At 37.8% G+C, this 19,717-nt stretch overlaps 1 protein-coding gene across 2 annotated transcripts in view; it reads right to left on the reverse strand.

Moving 5' to 3' along the window:
- Positions 1 to 17,511, reverse strand: part of LIN54 (lin-54 DREAM MuvB core complex component) — a 549,733-nt gene extending 532,222 nt beyond the window's left edge. For both annotated transcript variants that reach the window (XM_053703370.1, XM_053703369.1), the window contains exon 1: positions 17,188 to 17,511. The gene's annotated coding sequence lies outside the window, so the exon portion shown is untranslated. The remainder of the gene's footprint in view (positions 1 to 17,187) is intronic.
- Between the last annotated feature and the right edge of the window lie 2,206 nt (positions 17,512 to 19,717).

Here is a 19,717-nt window from a genome sequence, read left to right on the forward strand (position 1 = left end):
GCAGAGAATAATAACCTCAGGCCCAACAAGTCTGCCAAAAATGTCCTAAGAAGTGCAAACTGAGGAAATGCTGTACTAGCTTGAAACAAGTATGATATTATGCTACTCAGCTATACTTCACCATAAACACTTGCTCAATGAAGGAACTTTTATTCATTTAAATTTTGCCACCTGCTTTACAAGTTTGCAGTATTGAATTATTTTAAAAGATTATGCTTATCCAATGCTTTCTTGAAGTCCCCTACTACTGTGTTTGTCCTTGCCACCACTAATGGAAGTTATTCCATGAATCAACCACCCTTTCTGTAAAATGCTTTTGTAAATTACTCCTGGACCTATTACCCTTCAACATGAGATCACGACCCCTTGTTCTGGAATTGTTCTTTTTGTGAAAAATACTCACAACCTCACCTTTACTAAACCTCTTAACACACTTGCATCAGGTTAAGTAGATTGTCAAGTAGGACTAATAGATAAGGCCAGCACAATTGGACTAGTACATTTTGATTTTTTTAATTCCACACCATGACTGATTTTATATATAGGTCATGTATGACGTAAGGTGTGACCCACAACCAATGATCCCTTTAAGGCCAGTTTTGTGAGTGGCCCGGGAGTGAAACAGTTAAGAGACCATTACTTTGAAGTCTGCATTGTACAGTGCTTGCTGATTGCAGGGTGCAGTTCCCCAATTAACAGTTTCACTGCTGGGCTGCTCACAAAACTGGCCTTAGAGGGAACACTGCCCACAACAACATCAATCTTGACTAGGGTTGCCACCTCAGCCATGTTTTTTCTGGACACATGAGTTATACATGGTGCAGGGTGTGCAGAGAAGAACACGAATAGTGCTGTCCAGAGTTAAAATTCATGTTCCTACCGGCATACCCTGTAGCATATATAACTCATAAGTGTCCCGAAAAAACATGGCCGAGGTGGCAACCCTAACCCCGACCCTCCATCCTGACAAAACATCTCCCATCAGGGAGATAATGGAAAAAAGTAACATTTTACAATGGATGGCATATTGGTTACAGCTGCACCTTTTAGCTTTGTGGCTTTTAACTATATAGCTATGCATAACCACCTATTTCTTACCCTAGGACACACAAAGGTAAAAGGGGAAATCAGGGTTTAAATTATTGCTGTGGGTTTTCTGGATATTTAAGGGGTAAATCAATGCTGGAAGTGTTACACAGCAGTGATTCAACCCCTTAATTGCCTGGGTTGTTTTTTTCCCAGATAATCAACTAATAATAATGTTTTCACCATATATTTTCAACATAAAATTAATATTTTTTTCTCTCAAATCATTACAAATCTTTATTAAAAAAAATATACACAAATTCTCTTGGCATCCTTCGTTCAAGGAGCAGCCATTACACTACTTGGGGCTAGCTGAGCCAATAACAAGAGGCATATAAATACAGCCACTTCAGAGCTCTACTTAGGTATGCATTTTGGCAAATTATACCAAGAGAACAAAGCAAATTTGATTATAGAAGTAAATTAGAATGTTGTTTAAAGGGACACTCGTCAAAATTAAAATGTCAAGATTCAGATAGGGCATGCAATTTTAAACAACTTTCCAATTTACTTTTATCATCAACTTTGCTTTGTTCTCTTGGTGGTATTTTTGAAACGCTAGGGTTGACTGTTGAAACAAATAAAGGGCACTTTCATTCATGAAGATACTTCATGCAGAAAGTGCCTTTATTCGTTTCAACTGTTCGCCGTTCTTTTTTTTTTTTTTTTCTTTTTTTTTTTTTTTTAAATTCACAGCAAGTATAATTAAGATATATACAAAGAGAAAGAAATCAGAAACAATATTAGGTCATCTCACAGGGTACCAAAGACCACCAGTAAAGTAAACATAGTACATAATAATAATACAAAAACATTAAATCATACCTTTCTTCAATTAAAAATGATACAAAATACCACTTCTTTAGGTATCTAGAAAATTAGTGGCCCCAACACTTGCAGTTTGTACATACATTTGTGATATCCTCATAACTAAAGCTAACGCTGTTAAATAATCTTATCATCAAACGACATTACTTACATAAATAAAAAAAGAACACAAAAAAAAAGAAGAAAAGAAAAGCGAAAGAAAAAAATGGAAAGAGAGAAAAAACAAAAACAAAAAAACACCCTGCCCCCAGCCCTCTTCCCCCTCCACCAATACCTATAACCTAACCTTCTCTATAAAGCAAAACCCACTCAGCTGGAAAAAAATTATGCAGGACAAGATCCATAAAGGCATTAGTGTTCAAGAAGGGGGACAAAATCTGTTTTTGTAGGTTATTCGGGTAGGATTTAATTATTGGCAGCCAAGCGTATAAAAATGATTTTATTTTCCTGTCGGAAACTGTGTTTAACTGGAATGATTCAAATATAATCTGGGACTGAATTTCCTTTAACAAACTTGAAAATTTTGGTGCAGAATGGGCTTTCCAGTTTTTAAAGATTAAATGTCTAACTAATAATATAATCGTATTGACCAAATTTTTATATAAACCAAGACTCTCATCCTGACTATATAAAAAAAAAAATATATTTTCTAATGTAAATTGAATTTGCATGTTATAAAGGCTGGAAACCCAGTACGCTATTTATATACAAGTAAAAAGTTGGAACAACTCCAGGAAATAGAGAACAAGTTTATCCAAAGGGGATATAAGCATAAAACCATTCAGGATATCAAATCTATTATGTCCACATTGACACAAGCTGAAGCATTGATAAAGAGAATCAGCGAAGACACGCCTGATGTGGCTTCAAGGATGACATTTGTGACCACATATTCTCCTGACAAGTGGCAAACACTCAGTATTCTACAAGAGAATTGGCACATCATCAACACATATGAACGTTTACCCTTTAAGAATACCATCCATCCGAGGGTTGGTTATAAACGTTCAAGATCTTTGAGGGACACCTTGATGCGTCCTGACAATGTCCAAAGTTATACCAACAAGACTTGGTTATGGAAGCCTAAACATGGTTGTTTTAAGTGTATGGGTTGCACTACCTGTAATGGGTTGGTACAAACCACCCATTTTGTCCACCTATGGCACAACAAACGCTATGCCATTAAGCACAGAGTCACATGTACTACCAAGTTTATAGTGTAGAAAAAAGAAAGAGTAGAAAAGCGCAACACGCCTCTAAGTGTAGATGTTTAAAAGAAATTTATTTGATAGCCCCTTGCCCAGAGTGCTACTCACAGAATAAACAGTTTAAAAATACACATCAGTTGTATACAACCATGAAGCTTGCTTCAACGTCTAATGGATCTGCTTCGTTCTGTATTGTCTGGGCTGATAATTACCGTCAGCTGTGTGCTTCACACATAGTTCATATAGGAAACCACAATACAATATGCAACCGATATGATTTAGCACGCTATATGGCAGGTAAATGATGCGATTACAACACAAAGACTACTAGGATCTCTCAGCTCACCGGTACACTCACTAGATTGTGAACCTGGTAGCTTCCCTAAGACCTCAGGTATTTAGCTCACTCGACGTACGTTTCGTTTCTATACTAGAAACTTTTTCAAGAGTGACATGCCTAGTGGGAGGTACTCCTTAAATAGGCTGTTATATCAACAGGTGAAAGATTAACCCATTCCTCCAGCGAGGTAACAATATATATTCAAACACCTTGAACCTACTTGCTCATATTCTATACATGAGTCAGTACATGCAATCTATAACTTATGTGTTGTGAATGAATTTAACACATATTTAAAACCTATATAAAGGATTCAAATAGCATATATTAAATGTTAGAATATTTTTAACACAATGTTAAAAGAGTTAATATTTCTAGCACCCTATTAACTAAAAGAACCAATTTAATACTACATGTTATATACATACAAAAAAAATATGCTTATAAAATTCTAAAAATACTTTAAAATGCGTATATATAAAATAGGATAATTCCTATTTAAAATTAAACTAAAAAAAGATTGGATATCCAAATCCACGTTTAACCCTTTTGGTTGGAGACAATCTAACTCTTTTATCCAATAGGTCTCCCTTTGTCTGAGTTTCAGGAGTCTATTGGTATCCCAGATGTTTGGGGGAACCCACTCTATAACTTTAATTTCTAGATCTTTAATATTATTATTGGGAACAATTTTAAAATGTACGGGTACACTATGTGTATCAAGACCTTTCTCTATATTAGTCAAATGTTCCTTGAATCTATATTTGACCTTTCTTTTGGTGCACCCTATATAGATAAGGTTACAATTGCATTTCAACTGATATACTACATAGGTACTCATACACGTGCATCTACTTTTGACCTTAAATTCCTTAGAGCCATCTGAACTATAAAAAGTATTATTCCCCTTAATTAAAGGATTACTTTCTGTTATAATTTTTAAGCCAAATAACTAACATAAAGTTATTAAACATTAATTAAAACCTACTGACCTATATTTTCTCCAAAACGAAGTTTCATAACGTTATAAAAGTTATATCTTTTATTCCCCGATGATGTCACGTTATCCTGCCCACTATTTTCAGCACTGCGTGTTCAAAATACTTAAACCAATGAAATTGTGTTTAAAGCGCCATTTTGAAACCTAGGTATTGTAAACGGATTGGTACAGAGCAAAGGATACCCACGGAGTGGGTTTGGAAAACAATTACATTTGCAGACAAGATTTCTGATATACGGTAGAGATATGTTAATGAAATGCTATTGATAAAAAGCGTATTTGGGGTAGTTAGTTAGTAACAGGCATAGAAAATATTTACTTACAGTGGCCCTTTAAATGAGGGCACATAGCACAGTCTCTGGTCTTGCACTTGAATGTACCAGTACTCGCTCCCCCCCATTGCACTAAGTTTGTACCTAATCTTTCGTGGCCTCTCAATTTAGTTGGTGCAAGCATACTTTTAAGGTCCTTGTTCTTCCTGAATAGAACCTCAGGTTTTTCACCTATACATTGTTTTAATATAGGATCTAGTCTTAGAACTTGCCAGTGTTTTTTCATGATATTTTTAATTTTATGGTGCTCACTATTAAATTTAGTATTACTATTCTGGCTATCCCTCAATCAGGGATTTCCTATCCATTTGATCAACTTTTTTTTTTTAAATAATTTTTATTGAGGTATTCAAAATATACAAAAACAAAATCAAACATTAATCATGGCAACACGCCTATAGACATACAGCCAGACTCATACATATAATACATAGGCATGTCTTAGAAACCTTGAACAACAGTTGATTCTCATCAGGAGAATATGCACAAAGCCATGTGTGATACCTCATTTTATGTATAAACATGTTAGCTTGGACAAGTCAAAAATAACTGAATAAATGTGAATTCTGAGACCTGGTTTTTGTAGGGAGGTTTTGAACAAGAACATGTAGGTCCTTATGAGTCCACATCGATTAACTTCAGATATTATAGAAAACATCCCTCTAAAATATAAAAAGGGCACATACCCCATTACAGGGATAAGTGGTGAGGACTACATTGAGAGGGTGTTAAGTTTAGTTTCTCCATATACCCTTAAGGTTACTATAGGCTTGTGTAAAGCCTCAAATTGCGAGAGAAAAAAGAAAAACCATTAAACTTCAGATATTATAGAAAACATCCCTCTAAAATATAAAAAGGGCACATACCCCATCAAAGGGATAAGTGGTGAGGACTACAATGAGAGGGTGTTAAGTTTAGTTTCTCCATATGCCCTTAGGGTTATTATAGGCTTGTGTAAAGCCTCAAATTGCGAAAAAAAATTAAGTAGAATACTAAAACCTGCTAGCAAGTGCATAAAAAATATAACATCACTGGTTTCAACAACATATAGACCAGTCACAGTACATTAATAACCCATTCTTCTAAATTCTTTGGGGAGCAAACCTTTACATACACATATATTATAACAGGCACACATAGTTAGCTCAGTTAATGGCACACACATAAGGTAACAATTAAACATAAAATGATATACAGTCGAACCCTATGTATAAGCAGCTGGTAAGAAAAGTGACATGGGGCAAGAGACAAGTTCACTGAGTCTGCTATAATTGGCAAGAACCAAAAGCAAATAATTATTCTGAGGACCCACAACTATCGTATATTAACCATTTTTAGGGATTATATTGTGGCAGCACCAGGTGTGTGTATAACCCACCCGTTACAACCTCTAATGTGTTAGAGAGGCACTGGGATACCAATCAACACAAAGCTAATACTCAGATACATGCCAGGACAAAGCAAGTATAGTCTTGCCCATGGTAGTCAAGTTCTACATAGGGAAAACTCTGAGAAAATCAATAGGGCGTAAAGACCTCGCAAAATTAGGGAATTAAAGCTTGTGGTGGATTTGTAGCAGGAAAATATAGGCCACATAACAGCTTAAAAGGTTAACCCTCACCAGCAGGGGTGCGCATTTAACATGTCAAACTCAGCTAGACCGCAGCCCAGGGAGGCCCCTATCCCAAATTAAATACTTTGCGAGGGTTATGTAAAGGTTAATATATTATTGTGTCTAAGGAGATATGCTCACGAGATCTGTATATAATGAAACACAAATTATGAAAACAAGTAATGCAATCACCAGTATCGCATGCCATTCCCACTTTAAGCCCTCACATATGATTTCAGCGGTTTGTATATACAATAGGACAAGTTCTGCAATCATTATAGTAGATAGAATAAGTATTGTATGCATAAGATCCACATATCTTAATATCTGAGGGCATCCTGAAAACCTAAAAGTATAGGTGTAATCATTAGGCACATTTTGAACAATCTAGTAGTGAATATAAATATAGCAAAGTATTCGCTTACATGTGCTCTATATACCTCAGAATAAAATCTATTCTATGGGCTGCTAGTTAAACTCAATAAAAGAATGACATTGATATATACAGTAACCTCAAACTCTATAACAGATAGTCTCATACATAAGCTATCATGTAAATAAAAGAGTCCCAGCATGATAAAACAGTATATTGCATAAATGTTCCATACAGCCATTACTGCCATGTTGCCAGGCCTCGCATGGAGGTAGAAGTATATCAAACCTGAAAAAAAAAAAACATTGTACAGAGTCCGGAGGACCCGGCAACTGCCGTTGGGCCACAGTCACATTGTCCTTGAGATGGAATCTTACCCGACCCCAGATCTCACAGCCGCCAGCGAATAGGGGGCCTCAGGGCCCAGAAATTTTTTGGGTAAAGTAGCCGGATCCACTTCTGTGCTCAACTTCTGATCTGACCCTGGTTTGGACTGCTGCGACTCCCCGGTCTCCGTTTCCTCCTCCAGCGAGACTGCTAGAGCGACTCTCTCCGCAGTGATGTGTAAGTAGCTTCGCTGACCACACCTAACTAAGAGGTGCCGATAGCTCTCCTGAAGGCCACAGTCTGTCCCAGCACACTTAGACATCCCTAGTTCACGCCTCTCTGATGCCCAGGAAGGGAAAGGGCCCCCAGGTATGTGTTTTGCTTGCCTTCTGTTTTCCTCAGGCCTCGGACTGTGTGATAGGGTATTCTGCAATTTACTATGCGGCGCATCCCTGCGATCAGCTGAATTAATTACCAGGGAAAGTGCGGACTGCTGTGCAGCTAGGCTGTCAATTCTTTTGCAGATCAGCTCCTCCCGTCTCTCCATCAGGCCTTTAATAAAAAAATAGAGCTCCTCCATGGTAATTTAGTTAAGGTGGGTATTCAAATTAACTGCTGTTTACAGGTTGACAAGTGAAGGCAGAGGCACAGTGTTTACTCTGCTTACCCCGGTTCCCCCGGGGGGGGGGGGGGGGCTGAGTTCCCTTTCCTTGTAGGCCGCCAAGAGAACTCTGCGGTCCAGTCTGGGAAGCTTCTTTTCTCACAATATAAGTATAATCCAATCCAGCAAAGCGTTATCTACTGCAGGAAGGTCAGATTTTCTCTGGATGGATGCAAAAGAACCTAATTACAAGGCGGATTGCAATTCTCATTTACAGAGCTCCCAGTTTAGCAGCCATCTTAGGCCATGGCCCGGACACGCCCCCCTCCATTTGATCAACTTTTAGTTTGGTAGATCTTAATAAATATTTATTATAGCCTTTTTCTTCAAACTTAGAGGTCAGGGCCCCTGCCTCTACTGCGTAGTCCTCTGTGTTAGTACAATTACGTTTAATTCGCTGATATTGTCCTAGGGGAATATTGTCCTTCCATTTTTAAGATGTCCACTATGAGCGTTTAACAAACCGTTTCTATCTGTACTTTTTCTAAAATTTCTTACTGCGACCTGATTACATTCCCTATCAATAAATAGTGTAAGATCTAAAAAGTCAATTTCATCCTCTGAACATTGGTGCATGAATTTTAAGGTTATAAACATTAGTATTCATGTGTTCCATTAATTTATCAATATCACTAGGGACTCCCTGCCAAATCATTATGATATCATCGATAAAACAATACAAAAGGATTATTCGCCAGACTTTATTATTCTCAAAATTGGACATAAACAAATTGGCATAGGATGAGGCAAAAGTTGTCCCCATCGCTGTGCCACGAATTTGTTTATAAAGTTTATAGTGTACATGCTGCACTGTTGCTGTGGCAGATATTATGTTGGCAAAACGAATGATGATCTATGCACCCGTATGACCAATCACAGGGCATCCATACGTGCTGCCCTAGCCACTGGTGAAAGTGATCAGCCAATGGCTAGACACTTTTTGTCTGCCAAACATACTGATCATTGATCACGTCCCTCCCTTACTGAGAGGGGGTAATAGGGCCAAATTGTTGTTGCAAAAAGAGACCAGGTGGATATACACCTTGGATATTTTAATACCTAGGGGCCTTAATACCCATTTTGATATGCAATGTTTCTTGTAATGATCCTGTTTGTACATATTTTACATGTAATAGTATATTGTGTAGTACAGCTAGCCATAGATTCATACTAATCTGATAGTCATACTCTGAGTCTGTCAGTTATTAAATTATACAGGGATGATTAAGATTGTATTCATAATTTTTATGTCTTTTTTGAAATATTCCCACCTAGTTAAAGCAATTTTTGCGGTAGGTAGGTTTCATTTGTCTCCCTGGTCAAATTAATTATGTCCTGTTACAGGGTATGGATTTCATAATTATACTTGATATTCATTACTTGTCTGCTTTTTGTAAGTAACATCTTACTTATTCCCCTCATTAGTTAAGATGTGATATTTATTTGTAGCCAATTTTTGTTTTTGCTAGTTTTGTTAAATATTGTGAAGACGAGTTATTCATCGCATATATCAGGGCTACTTAGGTTACATTTTTGTTTATATGAATATTGTTACATTGTAATTTCAGGCATTTTACATTTGTAACTTTGGTTTTAGTTGTTTGTCCCAATGCAGCCACCGTAGTTATCTTTGAGCATCGTCAGTTGCGCAGATGAGAAGCTGCAGGTGTTTAGCATTCACAGTAAAGGTAGCCCTCAGTTTATGCCGGGGTTAGGTTCCAGAAGGAATGGTTGTAAATCGAAACCGTTGTAAATTGAAACCCAGTTTATAATGTAAGTCAATGGGAAGTGAAGGAGATATGTTCCAGGCCCCTCTCAAAATTGTCATAAGTAACACCTAATACATTATTTTAAAAGCTTTGAAATGAAGACTTTAAATGCTAGACAGCATTATAAACCTAATAAAATAATCACACAACACAGAATATATAATTAAACTTAAGTTAAATTAACAAAAACATTTGCTAGACAGCATTATAAACCTAATAAAATAATCACACAACACCAATGGCTAAGTTTGCAGGGTGACCCACCTTCCCAATAACAAAAAAGGTACTCTTCTTACTATGTGCTAAATGTACTCCTCTTATATGTAATGGCATATTGCCCAGAGCTATTAATTCTGCTCTACTAATCTAAGCTAGGGAAATATATTATTAAACACTTTGTTGTGGGCTCCCCTTAAGTATGTGTAGCAGAAATCTCATAATAATATTAAAGTGATATACTCAATAAATGTTGTCTAAGCATACACCATCTAGTGCGGTAATAAGCTCAATTTATTGTATAAGCGCTACTAACAAAGTATATTCATTCTCAGTATATGGATAGAGAAGATTGAGAATAAAACTGGGTATATCTGTTTAGGTCTCCTTAAGTTAAGAGTAAGAAAGCCTCATTGGTAAGGAGAGCTGAACTTAAAGGTACATGAAACCCAAAACTTTTCTTTCATGATTCAGATAGAGAATACAATTTTAAACAACTTTCTAATTTACTTCTATTATCTAATTTGTTTCATTCTCTTGGTATAATTTGTTGAAGGAGCAGCAATGCACTATTAGTTTCTAACTGAACACATGGGTGAGCCAATCACATTCAATATATATATATATATGCAGCCACCAACCAACAGCTAGAACCTAGGTTCTCTGCTGCTCATGAACTTGCCTAGATAAACCTTTCAGCAAATGATAACAAGAGAAGGAAGCAAATAAAATAGAAGTAAATTGGAAAGTTGTTTAAAATTGTATTCTCTATCTGAATAATGAAAGAAAAAGTTTAAGTTTCATGTCCCTTTAAAATAAAATACAATATAAACTATATAAATTAAACTGCTGGTTCTGTTTGGTATTACATTTTCTTATCCAGCTATTAAATTAATGATTACGTACAACTCAAATTACCAATGGTTGATCAAATTAGTCTATGTTAAGACCAGAGGGTTGTCTTGTCCCTAAGGTGAAAATCCAGAAAAACTCTTTTTTTAAGGAGATCACTTAATCTATCTCCTCCTCTAGTTTTTTGGGGGATTTGATCAATGACCATCCAAGAGAAACCACTCACATCCTTACAATTTTCTTCAACAAAGTGCTGTGAGGCCCCTGTGGCATGGTAGCCACGCTCAATGCCCAAAGGCAGAACTTTTTTTCACTTTCTGCGATGAGATGTTTTTAGTGAAAATTTTCTGCAGGCCATTTTTAAATAAAATTCAATTTTAAATTAGGCAGTTACACTAAAGTACCAGTACAATTGCAATGTGCTGGTTAACTGGAGAATAAAGCCATTTTTTAAGTTTTATAATATACTGCAGTAGTTGAAAATTGCATTGCAAATTAGTTGCAGACAAAAAAAGAAATTGTAAAATGTCCCTTGAATAAATTTGTTTCCTTTTCTCTTTGTCTAACATAGAAGTGTAGTATTATAAAAAGGTGCATTGCTCATACATTCAGAAAAAACAGCTTTGCAGACTGGGAAAGGCTGTGTGTGTGTGGGGGGGGGGGTTGGAAAAATCCCTGAGAGCCAGTCAACAATCAAACTGCTGCTTTGCAGCTCTGCTGCATATATGACGATTCACTTCAAACAGCACTTTGCTCTGAATGCACTGTGTTAAGAAAAACGTACACAATGCAGAAAGAGCACAGCTCTGTTTGAAAAGAACAGCCTAATGTGGAGCAGTGCTGCAAAGTTAAATCGCTGACAGTTCCTGCATGTGTCCCATTCTTTCTGCAGACATGCTGCATTTTCTGCGATGACATTTCAGATCACTGTATGTTCTGCCTTGGGGGCTCAATGTAATGGAGGTGAGCTCGTATTTTCTCTATGGCTTCTCAAGAGGTACACCCCACATATTGTTTGTCACATTTAAGACATGTGATCAAATAAATGATGAACGTGGACCTACAATTTGTACATTGGAGGTGTGAGTATATTCTCTGGGTGGCCACTGATTGAAAAGTCTTTCCCACAGTAACATGACCGCAGGCCTTGCAAGTAGTATTGCCACATTTAAAATGCCCTTTCTGTGATAACCAGCAACTCATGTGCTTTGGTTTCTTTAGCATTGAAGGCGACACTTGGTTCCCAATTGTTACATTGCGCCTTGGGACACAAAAGCAGCCTTCCCTTATCTCTTCCTCGAGATTATCATCTGCCAAAAGGATTGGCAAATTATTGTGCAGAATTTTGTACACCAAGTAATATTGTGAGCTGTATGTGGTCACAAAAGTGGACTTTTCTCTTGCTGCCTTGTGCTTACTCACATCTTCAAGCAAAGTTGATCTATCTTTCTGCACTACATCATTAAGAGCTCTGAGTACAATACTCTTATTGTACCCATGCTCTAAAAGTTTATGTGCGAGAATTTCACTTTCACACGAGAAGCTGTCATCTGCGGAACAGTTCCGTGGTAATCTTAGGAACTGGCCTTTAGCTATCCCAAAACTGGTGTGTTTGGGATGACAGCTCCTCGCGTGCAGAAAGGTGTTAGATGCTATGGGCTTGACGTATAATGATGTACTGACCCTGTTCTCATTGGGCAATCCGATCAGAGTGACATCAAGGTATGGAATGTGAATTTTGTCAAAAGATGAAGTGAAACTCAAACCTACCTGGTTAATATATATATATATATATATATATATATATATATATATATATATATATATATATATATATATATATATATATATATATATATATATACACACACACACACACACACACACACATACATACAGTGAGGTGCATCCACATTCCTCTAAGCACACTGGGCAAGGAGTCCACGTCTGGCTTCCCCCATCACCCATAGGGAGACTTCCCCAGGGTCATATAAATTTGCATACGAAGAGAGAAGCGATCTACCAGGAACGAACAACAGCTCATCAGCTTGTTCTATGGCGGCAATTTACCATCCGGAAGCAGTCTCTTTTAGACCAGTGTGCTATTTATTAAGTGAACGTTTTCGGACAAATATAGTCCTTCCTCAGACCAAAAAAGACTGAGGCATCCACGCTCTGAACAATTCGGAAGAGGATAACAAATTGGCTCAACTCTCAGAGATGCAGACTCAATACCCTGTCAAATTATTACGTCAAAAGCGTCAAATGATATTGAATGACACTCCAACACTACCAAGAATAAAAGAAAACTGAATGACGTTCGTTACGACCTACACGAGTGACAAAAATGGAATGTCTTCAGCAATCAGAAAGCATTAGGGTATCATTGATAGCGATAATACGTTGCCACACCTAAATTCACCACCACCAAGAATCGGGTACAGGAGGGCAAGATCGCTGAGGGACCATTTAGTCCAGACTGATCCTCAAAAAGCTTATAAGAAGAGCACATGGCTTGACACTAATAAACCTGGTGTCTATCGCTGCCTGGGCTGCACAACCTGTGGAGGGTTGATTACTGGCTCTACTTTCACACATCCTTACAAGAGGAAGACGTACAAACACAGATATAGGTTAATGTGTACGACTACACACATAGTTTACCTACTCCATTGCCCATGTGGCCTCTATTATGTTGGAAAAACTGTTGATGACTTGCGCACTCGTATGGCAAACCATTGTTCCGCCATTAGATTGGCACTGAAGCAGGGAAGTTCGGAACAACCTGTCGCCAGACATTTCCAGCAGTTCCAGCACAGAGTGTCTGATCTAAAATACACAATAATCGATCATGTGCCCACTCTCTCCAGAGGAGGAGATTGAGATGGGGTACTACTACAGAAGGAGGCCAGATGGACAGATAATTTACAGACATTGGTGCCCAAGGGTTTGAATACCCATTTGGACTGGCAGGCCTTTCTGTAGGTGCCCATCATGGACACTTATTCCAGAATTCCGATCCACCTGAGTTTTGAGAGTCCTATGATCCTATGAGAGTCTTGATCCATTATCTTTTGTTCCACTAAGCAATATCTCTGCATTATACCATTTGCATTTACATGCTCTGTAACACTAGATGTGTATGTCACCTTATATAATTTTCTTTTATTATTTGTTGCCAGTTTGGTGATGTGCCCACCTTCTGGGACAGACCTATGACCTATACCTTTGGATGTTTCCTTAAGGGAATATGTACAGTTTGCTACTATAAGGGAATATGTATAGTTTGCTATTATAGGTACACTGCTGTGATATAATGTTCATATTCTGTTCCATCTTTCTTAGTTTACATTACTAAATGTTAGTAATGGTCCCTAATAGACTGGGATAGAATAGGACTCTATTCTATCCCAGTCTATTAGGGACCATTACTAACATTTAGCCATTTATTATGGTTATAGTATCCATAGGTTCTATAACTTTAGTTGCGCAGATCACCATACACTGCTTGAGTACCCATTTACTGATTTATTGTTTTACTTTTTTAGTGACATACTCTTTAATGGTATTATGTGTTTTGTCCTCTTCTTTTATAGGCTGTTTGATGGAAGTATGTTGTATTTGAATTTGATCGTACCTATTTGCCTGTTGCATTTGCTGTAACATCTTTGTTTAATGTTACCATGACAACCATTTGCAGAATGTATTCTCGTGGATTGGCTTGGGAGTATCACATGACCTGCTCACTATACTGGTTTGAAAGGCTGCCGCTGCAGCTCGGTGCGGTCTATGTGATAAAACCAATATCGATTACACCTTTGTTTACTTAATGTATTGACATGTTTAAATGTAATATGGTCCCCTTGGATTGGTTAATCTAGTGCCAAGTGTCACGCACGGCTACTATTGTTTATGGAGGTTGCTATAGCAACCCGTTGCACTATATGGGACACTTTAGATTAACAATCCAGCTCTACAGTTCTGCTTAATAATGTTTTGTTCTACATTTTCGGCCTATTTTGTGATTTACAGTTATTTTTAATGTTTTATAGGGTGCACTAATTTTGTTTAATGCTGACCGGACTCACGTTGCGTTGTTGGGGGCGGAGCTACCCGGGAGAGCGTGGATGCCCGGCCAGTCTCACTCTGGTGGTGTGCTGTACTTAAGGGGTGTTTGGTGAGTAATATGTTACACTTTTTTGGTCTGAGGACGGACTATATTTGTCCGAAAACGTTCACTTAATAAAAGTGCCTGGTTAAGGATCCCTTGGAGTGCGCTCTTTTCTACCTGCCTGTTTGTCTGTTCTGCTGCACCCAGGGCATTGTAACTTTTTGTCTGCTTGGAGTGCAATCCTCTATTGATTTTATATTTATATATATATATATATATATATATATATATATATACACACACACACACACACACATACATACATACATGCACACAGTAGTGTAGGGTCAATAAGTCTCAAAATTATAACAATTAGAGCATGTAATTTTTCAATTATTATGGCCCTTTAAATTTTAAAAATGTTTAACATTTTAAAAAGAAAAGCAAGGAAAAGGCCATTTTTGTTTGTTTAACAGAATATATTGGTACTATTATCTAGTATTTATTTAGTGTTTAAAGTGCCATAAAACATGCTGTGCATATCCTAAAAGGGCCAATAAAGTAAAAATAGTTTGCATTAAAAAAAAAAAAAAAAAAAAAAAAAAATTTTTTAAAAATTGCTGGCAAGTATTTTAAAGTGAAGGTCAATTTAGATGAATCGGTGCCCGGTTTTTAATAATCCTATTAAAAACAAGGGCACTTTAATTCATCAAAATTGACATTTCACTTGTTTTCTATAAATACTTAACTTTTAATCTTCACAGCCGCTCCATCGATTCCCCCGGCCGTCGGAAGCCTCTTCATACATCAGAAATTACAAATCCGGCTTCCTCCAATCACGGCTTCCCTCCCTCGGGGAAATCATGGCCTGAGGCAACGCCGTGATTGGAGGAAACCGGATTCGTCATTTTGGACCCGCGAAGAGGGCTTGTGACGGGCGGAGGAAGCGCTGCAGTGGCTGTCAGGATTAAAAGGTAAGTATTGGAAGAAAACAAGTGAAATGTCAATTTTGATGAATTATTAAAGTGCCCTTGTTTTTAATAGGATTATTAAAAACTGGGCACCCATTCATCTAAATTGACCTTCACTTTAAAATAATTTTCAAAAATAAGCAAAATTAGTTACATAGCCTTATCAGTGTTTAGCATCAGAAACACAGGCATTGTATTTCAACCGAGTTCACAGCAGCTTATTTGTTTCTAGGCATGGTCCAGCATACGAGAGTTAAAGGAATAGTAAACACCAAAATTTTATTTTATGATTCAGATAGAACATACAATTTTAAACAACTTTCCAATTTAATTATGTTATCAAATTTTCTTAATTCTCTTGTTATCCATTGCTGAAAGGACAGCAATGCACTAGTGACAGGAAGCTTAAAATATCTATTTAGCCAATCACAAGAGACAAATGTGTGGAGGAACCAATTAGCAGCAGCCCCCAATAGTGTATGATATGTGCGTATTCATTTTTTAACATGGAATACTAAGAGAACGAAGCACATTTGAAAATAGAAGTGAATTGTAAAGTGTCTTAAAATGGCCTGCTCTATCTGAATCATGCAAGTTTAATTTTGACTTTCTTATCCCTTTAAAGTCTTGTATTCTACCAAATCAATGGTGGATAGTGATACAGCCATAGAAGGAATTGTGTGGGGGATTTAGAGCTGTACAATTCAGAAACTTAAAATAAAGGGTTAATGGTGAGGCACTGCATTATAAATTTGCAGGTAATTAAAGTACATATTATATTTTGTCACTAGCCCAACTTGTTTTATGTCCCTTTAATTTTGTAGGATTTGGAAATGTGGCCCCCTACATGCTACACAGTGATCACTTGATCAGTGCAGGGCCTCATTTATATCTGGCCCTCACTAGCCAGCACAAAGAAGATAATAAAAAATACTCAAGGTTTTCAAGGGTCATGTCGCAAAACTGTTTGAGACAGATAATGCAAATTATTGACAGTATGATACTGACCAATAAGCAATCATAGTTATTGTTAAAATCATATGAATTCATAGAGCAGAGCATGTTATCAAATTACAGGCAATTAGCTGAATTTATGTAAATCTTTTTAATTAATAAAATTACATAAATGAAGCTTTATATAGATAATCAAGCTTAGACCAATAATTTACTTGTGGCAGACACCCCAATGAACTACTTTTAGTTTCACCACATTGGCTGTCAGTACATTGAAATTTGCAGCCCACTCTGGGAAAAAGAGACGCAATCACCAAACCCATCAAATCTATTGACGTTAACCCAAGAAAAGTCAAGAACACGGGAGAACTCGATATTGATTGGTGGATTCTTACTTTCCACGTTCTAGTAATGACATATAAATAGCTAACAGAAGCCGCAGAGCAAATAGTGTGACTGTGAACTGGTAACAGCAGCAGCAAGAACAGCCTTAGACGCAGTGTCACTAACACTGTAAACATCACAACTCCCCGCCCTCTCCCTTTACCTTTAGTGCTGTCACCGGCTGCCCCTCCAGTCCTATATTATTGTGCTTGCAGTGTTTATACTGTGTCTCCAGTGCCTGCTTGGTTGGGGGGAGCTCAGACACAGTTCCCAGCTGATGAGTCCGGTCTGGTGTTTAGACGGGTCTAGGGAGCAATACCGATGTCAGATTGCTGCACTAGTGTGAGAGGGACACCGGTATAATTAGGCTGGTGAAGCCGTGTTTGTGTGCAAGTGTCTTGGGTGTTACTACAGACTCGTCCGGAATGTCAGGGGCCGGGATTGTATTTCGAAAGATCCGCCATTTTCACCTCGTCATCCTGATAATCCTCCTCCCTCCGCATCAGCTGCCCTCCTCCTCCGCCTATCTGCTTCTCAGGAGGGGAGGGAAGAGGCCGAACCCACAGATCCTCCACACGCCGGAAGCAGCAGCAAAATAATCCAACAGGCACCGACTCTAGAGGGAGGAGACAGTAACCATAAGCACTGAAAAAGCGCTGGGAAAATACACCCAAAACAAAAAAACATTTACAAAGTGGGTGGTCTAAAAGTAGCAATGATCTCCTCCACCATAAAAGTATTAGCAATACCACTTTACGCATTATAAAACAATTTGGTTCCGTACTATATTTCACTCGATTAGACATTAGTATTTTTCAAAATAGAGGGCTGGATTTTGTGAGTTTGCTAGTTATAATACTTGTGCACAATACACATTTTGAGGGAATATTGTGTACTGTACAATGAGAACTTACTAGTTGAAATAGTGCTGTGTAAATGTAATACATATTTTGGGGGGTTAATATTACCATACCAGTAATAATAATAATTATCATTTGTAGAGCGCCAACAGGTTCCACAGCGCTAAAACATGGGTCTAATATGCAAGGTGACAGTTATGAGAGACAAAGGGATAGAGGGCCCTTCCAAAAGTTTCAGTATTGTAAATCATCTCTCATGAAAGTGATCTACAAAGCAGCTAGGCCCATAGGCTTACATGCTAAGGGGGTTCAAGGGGACAACTAAAGCAGGAAAGGAACTAAGATAGAAAATGTAAGTGTATATTATATGCATGTCTAAACAGTAGAGTCTTTAAGGAGTGCTTGAAAGTTTGGAAACTAGTGTAGAGCGAGGCAGAGAGTTCCACAAAATAGCGGCCAGTCTGGAGAAGTCTTGTAGACGGGAATGTGAGGAGGTAACAAGAGAGAAGGAGGTCATGAGCAGAGCAAAGGGGACGGGAGAGCGAGTATCTGGAGACAAGGTCCAGGACCGTCTTTAACACAGGGCAAAAGGGGCAGCTGAGGTGGGGGTAGGTGGCGCAAATGAATGCTGATTCCCTGTAACTACGTGTTACTATCCTGATGTTGGTGGTGAATATCTTAATATTCTTGGTTATATAAGTGTGAGTTTAAATAGCCTAAATTGCTACGTTATAAATGCTATTGGTCTCAACTATTCTATTTGTGTTACTAAGTATTAATAATATACTCCTTACATAATATTAACATTATGTAAGGAGTATATTATTAATACTTAGTAACACAAATAGAATAGTTGAGACCAATAGCATTTATAACGTAGCTGTCAGCCGCTCAGGAATCAATCCGGGATGTAACCCAACTGCTAGCGTGAATTGAAAGCACACGCTAGCACACTGAGAAATATCCAGGACGTGACCCACTCAGGAAGCAGATTAGAAGATAACAAAAATGAATATTGTTCCAGAATGCAGGAAAGCCACAAAGGATAAAACGTCCCTTTAAGTAGTACAAAGAACAAAAAGGAAATGCTCTTACTTGAAGCTTCTGAAAAAGGTCCTCTTTAGCAGGCTAGTAAAACAAAGGAAAAGTTCTCTTTTGCAGCTTGTAAAAGTATAATGTCCCTTTAAGCAGGTTTATAACAAACAGAAAGGCAAAGTTCTCTTTTGCAGCTTGTAAAAGTAAATGTCCCTTTTAAGCAGGTGTATAACAAACAGAAAGGCAAATTTCTCTTTTGCAGCTTGTAAAAGTAAATGTCCCTTTTAAGCAGGTGTATAACAAACAGAAAGGCAAAGTTCTCTTTTGCAGCTTGTAAAAGTAAATGTCCCTTTTAAGCAGGTGTATAACAAACAGAAAGGCAAAGTTCTCTTTTGCAGCTTGTAAAAGTAAATGTCCCTTTTAAGCAGGTGTTGTTTAACAAAGAATAGGTTTAAAGGTAAAGGCCAAAGCAAGGTCAGGCAGGCAGAAGTCGGCATCCAAATATCAGCAAAAGGTATAGGCAAAAGACAGGGTCAGGCAAGCAGAAGTCGGCATCAAAGTATCAGCAAAAGGGTAATAGCTACAGGCAAGGTCAGGCAGGCAGAAGTCAATGTCCAAATATCAGCAAGTAGGGATTAGGCAAGAGGCTTGGTCAGGCAGGCAGAAGTCGGTACACAGAAGAACAAAACTGATATGGTACTCACAATCCAGGGAAACAACAAACGGGCCCAGATTCAGATCTCCCGCCGAGATTTAAAGGGCAGAGCGTAACCGTCATCAGAGGGGTGTGAGAGAAAG

The sequence above is a fragment of the Bombina bombina genome, chromosome 2 (assembly GCF_027579735.1).
Source record: "Bombina bombina isolate aBomBom1 chromosome 2, aBomBom1.pri, whole genome shotgun sequence".
Lineage (NCBI taxonomy): Eukaryota > Metazoa > Chordata > Amphibia > Anura > Bombinatoridae > Bombina > Bombina bombina.